The following is a 6,754-nucleotide window of genomic DNA, read 5'->3' on the forward strand; positions in this document are numbered from 1 at the left end:
CATCAAATAATGTCATAAATATGACTATTGTCTATTTTATAGATTGTTATAGTAAAAAGTTGGGAGCACTGAAACAAAAATCATTAAGTTTTACATTAAAGAATATGAATGAGGTTAATAGACATATTTAATACTAATGAACTTGTCCGCATTTTGCACAATCATTATAAAGAAAATGGCTAATAGTTATTTTAAAAGTATTTCTAAATTAAACTAGAGGAGTATGGCCCGTGTCAGCACGGGCCCAACAGTAAGATATTTATTTGTCTTTTCAATCTTGATATATTTAAATAAATTTTTTTAATAAAAGGATTGCATATGTTTTCTAGGATTCATCCGGAATATAGCATGAGTTCAACATGTGTTATTTTAATATGTATTTAGATAATTTAAGTTGTTAACTATTTTAATTTATAATATTTTTTATGTAATTTTCAAATTAATATACGTTACTTTTCTTGTCCAAATGATTGTGGCATTGATAGTCAATTATATTTTAAAAATAATTTAAGTTTTTAATTATTGTGATTTATATTATTTTTCTTCTACTTCAATTTCAGTGACACTAATATAATTTCAAAAGTCGACCAATTATTTATATCTTTTAAATTTTTTAAGTTGTTAATTATTGTGATTTCTAGTATTTTTGATGTAATTTTTTTTGAAATATATAACATATTAAATTGTTTTTAGATATTTTAAGTTGTTAACAATTGTAATTTATAATACTTTTTATGTAATTTTTGAATAATATATGCTACTCTCCTTGTCCAGAATTTTGTGTCGACGACAGTCAATTATATTTTTAAAATAATTTAAATTTTTTATCATTGTGGTTTATAATATTTTTTTCTATCTCAACTTATGTGGCACAATGCTCAAATGACCATAATAATTAATTAGGGGTGATATAGTAAAATCACGACTGAAGCAGCTGAAGTAGAAATCAGTGAATTTTTAAAAATTTTTTTTGTTAATTATTGTTATTTACAGTATTTTTTATTTCATTTTCAAATAATATATGTTGCTTTATATCTTCTTCTGCCTCGTCCCAATTTATGTGGCACTAATATAATTTTGATAGTCAATCAAATATTTTAAGTTGACATATTATTTTGTTATTCTTATTTTTCTAATACATAAATGACTTATAATAAGGAGTGATATAGTAAAATCCCCGTTCGAAAGACAAAAATTTAATTTAAAATATTAAGAGTTAATTTCATATTTTATGTCTATTTTATTTTTTTATTAAATATTATTTATTTTCTTAATACCTAGATGACTCATAATAATTAATTAAGAGCGATTAATTATGTTATTAGTATAAAAATTAATATAATTTTATCATATCCAAAAGTAATCATCGATAATTCACCAGAATAGTATATTAATTAAATACAGGATGCTATATTTGTATATGCAAAATATGATATTATTAAACATTATTGGATAGTGCATTATATTTATCTTTCACAATAGTAAAATTTTACTATATATTTTTATTTATTTATTTTTAACTTGATACATATTGATCCAACACAAATTCTAAGAAAATATTCATTAAAAATTTATTTTATTAAATTAAATTTATTAATTTTGTAATTTAAAAATTTAAAGTTAAGTTTAAATATTAGTATTTCTATATAAGGAAAAAGTAATTTTAAAATTTAAATTTACTAAAATAAATAAATAAATAAAAAGATTTTTTTTATATAAAAGTCAATTAAAATAATAAAATTAATTTACTTTAAATATTTAGTTACAATTAATTAAGATAATATTTTATTTTATCATAATTTATGCTACAATGATAAAATTTTGAGAGTTGAATAGAACTTTTATCTATTTTTAAAAAAGTATTTTAACTTGTTAATTATTGTGATTTATAAGAATTTTTACATAATTATTAAATAAGATATCTACTCCTTGTGTCCCAATTTATGTGGCTTCGATACAATTTTGGGAGTCAACTAAAATTTTTATATATCTTTTAAATAGTTTAGTTGTTAATTATTATGATTTGCAATACTTTTTCTTTTATCTGAATTTATGTGGCATTGCTAAAATAATGAGAGTCAATAAAATTTTTATACTTTTTTTTAAAAATATTTTAAGTTATTAATTATTGTGATTTGTGGTAACAAATTAGTTTTGAACATGATAGCCAATTAAATAAATAAAATTATTTTACTTCCAATATGTAGTTATAGTTAATTAATATAAATTAATAGAATATATTAAATATTTAAATCATTATGATGAAACAATGGAATTATTATATATTGGGGCATGGTATGTAATTAAGTGGAAGTAGAGGGTTTTTTTTGTAAGAGTCAATAAAATTTTTATATGTTTTTTAAATATTTTAAGTTATTAATTATTGTGATTTGTGGCAATAAATTAATTTTGAACATGATAGACAATTAAATAAATAAATAAATTTACTTTTAATATGTAGTTATAGTTAATTAATATAAATTAATAAAATATATTAAATATATAAATCATTATGATAAAATAATAAAATTATTATATATTGAGGCATGGTATGTAATTATGTGGAAGTAATTGAGTTTTTTGGTAATTGGAAGAGGTGGTCGAAACCACCTCTTCTATATAATAGAAAAGATCAATCTTCTTTTATTGAACAATTATATCTTTTTTTCATGAAATTAAATATCAACGATCAAAGAAGAGTATACAATTTTCATAGAAAAATGATTTAGAATGCTCCACACTTCGCGAGGTCATATTTTATAACAATTTAAATAATATCACTTTTATGAGAAGTAAAATATTTATGAATAACGTACATTGGAAATTTTATTCACAAATTTGATTAATTTAGAGTAGATAATTATATATTTTGATATGTCATATAGTTAATTATGTACCATGAATAAAAATTATTTTAATTTCTTTTAATTAAGAAATATTCAAGGAATTCTTAAAAATAGAAAACTAAAAAATGCTAAGAATGCAAATCGCAAAAAGAATTACACTGAGAAAATGAAAGTTAATGAAATTGAAATATAAAGCATTGATTTGAACCCATTTTTCCCCATGATTTCATTAATTTGAAGGCAGAATACATCGCTAGGCCCTCAACTTGGCGTCATCTTTCACTTAGGCACCTCAAGTGGACATATTTCTTTTTAAAACCTCAAGCGACCTTCAAGTGTGTCACTTTGGCACGTTTTGCTTAATCAGCAAAATAATATTATCTGTGTGAGCTACACTTTCAAATGAGGTGGAAAGTGACAAATAAAATGCGGACATGTGTCATTTTTATCTAAATAATTTATAAATAATTAATTTAAATTAAAAATACCCCCTCCCCCTAACCTACCCACCCCACTAGTCTTCTTCTTCAAACACCCCATGTACCCACCTACCACCCCCACCCTACCATTATTCTTCTTCAAACACCCCTTCCTCTACCCGCCACCTCTTACCCCACCCCACCCTCACCCCGCCAGTCTTTTCGTCAAACAGCCCACCCACCCCACCATCCCCACCCCGCCAGTCTTCTTTTCCTCTTTATCTTCTTCAAAGAACCCACATTTCCTCCCCACCCCCTCACCCTAGTCATCTTTAATTTTTTTCATCGATTTTGCTTCGATTTTTTATTTTTCTTCACTGATTTTTCTTGATTTTAGATTTTCTTCATGAATTTAGCTTCATTTTTTCAGATTTGCTTTGTCTATTTTGCTTTAAATTTTAGTTTTTTTTTTAATTGATTTTGTTTGATTTTAATTTTTCTTCACGGATTTAGTTTTATTTTTCAAATTTCTTCTTTGATTTTGCTTCGATTTTCTATTTTTTTCACTGATTTTGCTTGATTTTTAGATTTTCTTCATGAATTTAGCTTCATTTTTTTCGATTTGCTTCATCGATTTTGCTTCGATTTTTAATTTTTCTTCATGGATTTAGCTTTATTTTTAATTTTTTTCATCGATTTTACTTTGATTTTTGTTTTTTCTTTACTGATTTTTCTTGGTTTTTATGCTTCGATTTTTTTTTATTGATTTTGTTTGATTTCATTTTTTCTTTACGGATTTAGCTTTATTTTTCAATTTTTCTTCATCAATTTTATTCGATTTTCAACTTTTCTTCATTAATATTGCTTGATTTAAAGTTTTTCTTCGTCAATTTTGCCATTAATGATTAAAAAATGATGTTTATTATCTAATCTTCACAAATTCCTAAATGTGTATATAAATTTCTCTCAACAATTTTTACCGTTAAATAAATTTAAGATTGACAAAAATGGTGGATAAAAATATGAAAGAAGTATAAATTAATGGGGTGAGTTAATATACTGTTTTTGGCAAGATGAACTCGTAAATGTGTATCTAATTTTTAAATATCTCTCAATAATTTTTGCCATTAAATAAGCTTAAGATTGACAAAAATAATGGATAAAAATGAAGAAAAAGATGTAAATTAATAGAGGTGAATTAATATATTTTTGGTGGGCCAACTTGGACGCCATATCAGCCAAAAAAGGGCTGTAACGCGCCTTTATAGAGGTGCAATAGATGCACCTTGCCAACTCAGCAAAAGGTGCCAAAGTGACGCACTTATACGCTACTTAAGGTGCCAAAAAGAAATAATGTCCACTTGAGGTGCCTAAGTGAAAGATGACGTCAAGGGGCCTGACGATGTATTCTGCCTAATTTGAATGTCAAATCCAGCCTTTTATTTGATGCAAAAATCCAATCTTAATTAAGAGGTTAGTTCACTCACAACATCATGAGAAAAATTTAGAGATTCTACAAATTTTTAAAGAGTATTACAATCTTAATAATATTGAGTTGATGAGTAAGTTACTATCTAAGTTGTTTTCATAAAATTATTTAGTAATGCTTATTTTAAATAACACACATGCAATTACTATTACTAATGTCATTTTCAATATTGGCACCTAAACAACAAATAAGTTGAAACTAGTTAAGTTTATTATGTAAAAGAATTTGAAGAACTCAGATTTTATATATATATATATATATATATATATATATATATTTTAAACAAAAATACTTTAGAAATTATAATATATAGACAAGCCTGCTTTGAACTGCGGAAAATCCATAGCAATGGATTAAAAGCCAAAGCATTGCTATAGTCTTCCGGCGCTGCTTTATATAATAGGCCCTTCGATTGATTAACCAAACCTGAGTGTGACATGAAAATATACTACATGATCAAAACGGCCTGCTAATTGGCAAAAAAATTAGTTGCTTGTAAACAAACAAATATGAAGAAAATAGTGTTCACCTTGACACTACAGACATCAAAATTTGCTGCAGCCAGCAAATGTATGAACCAGTAAGACTACAGAGAAGTAGCCGAACCAAGAGTAAGACTACAAAGAAGTAGCCGAACCAAGAAAAGGAGATGCATTTATACCATGTAAAAACTCAAAACTTGGCAAGATGACCTTTACACCTACGATCGCCAATAACTATCTCATGTAGAAGATGCTAACGTCGCTAAACCAAAAGAATGTCGGATACATCAAAGATCATAAAAAAGGCTATAGGCAAAGTAGATTTTCGCTAAGTTAAAACTCTTTTCAATTTGAAAAAAAAAATAGCGTTGATTATCAAAAGTAGCAATGTGCAATGATAATATATTAATTAAAAAAGAATAATGTGAGAGAGGAAAAAGAAATAACCCATTTGAGAACCTAGAATGACAAAATCCTTGACGAAGGACTATTGGGAGGAAGTAGAATTAGGTGCCATACTTTATAACTAAATTTGTAATCATCATTTTTATTTATATCACTAGTAAATTTATTCGTGCTTTGCGCAACCGTAATTTTTTTAAAATATAAAAGGAATCTTTTTGTAATTTAATTCAATAGAAGCTAAGTTTTTATATATAAGCATACAACAATTAATTTTATAAATTGAATAAATCACTAAAACAAATATTTTTTTTTGGTGCTTCAACACCCTTCATACTCCTTATATGTTCAAGAATCGAGACATCAATTTTACATAATTTTACGTAGCCAAAGTCTATGTGTGCTTTCAATCGGAAAGGAAAACAGTGAACACTAATTTTTCACTTTCATTTTTAAGTACATACAAAGAGGTTTTAATCTTCAGATTCTAATAATCTTGATTTAAATTTTATTATTTTCGTTTCATCATTTAGGATCTATAGACTTAAGCAAATAATGTTATTATAGATAAAGATCTTTATGTGTATGCAAATTACATTTCGATGATTCCTTTAATTTCGATTAACAATCTTCTTACCTTCTCAAGTACCCACCCAGTCTTCTATAAATTCAAAGAGATCATCAAATGAAAAAAATAGAGAATTAACTACTTTGTGTCTCAATATGTGTAATGTAGTCTGATTCGTCACGAAATTTAAGAAAGAAAGTCTTTTTTAATTTGTGGTCTAAAACAATTCATAAATATTTGTGTGACTACGAATCATTCCATTAAGGATAAATGAACATTTTAAAGTCAAATTGTTACTAAATGTAGAAATGTGACATTCTTTTTGGGACTGACTAAAATGAAAAGTATGTCATATAAATTGATACAGACGGAGTATCAACCTCTATTCTTGAGAAAATGGATTAGAAAACTACCAAATCACATTCCTTGATCCATATTTATTTTTAACTATCCGTGTCCTTTGCATGCAAGGTCAATCTCTCAAATAATTTTAATTGATTTTCATTTTTCGTTTAATACGAGTTTTTACTCAGTCAAATTGAATCAAA

This window comes from Capsicum annuum, chromosome 2, assembly GCF_002878395.1.
Source record: "Capsicum annuum cultivar UCD-10X-F1 chromosome 2, UCD10Xv1.1, whole genome shotgun sequence".
Classification (NCBI taxonomy): domain Eukaryota; kingdom Viridiplantae; phylum Streptophyta; class Magnoliopsida; order Solanales; family Solanaceae; genus Capsicum; species Capsicum annuum.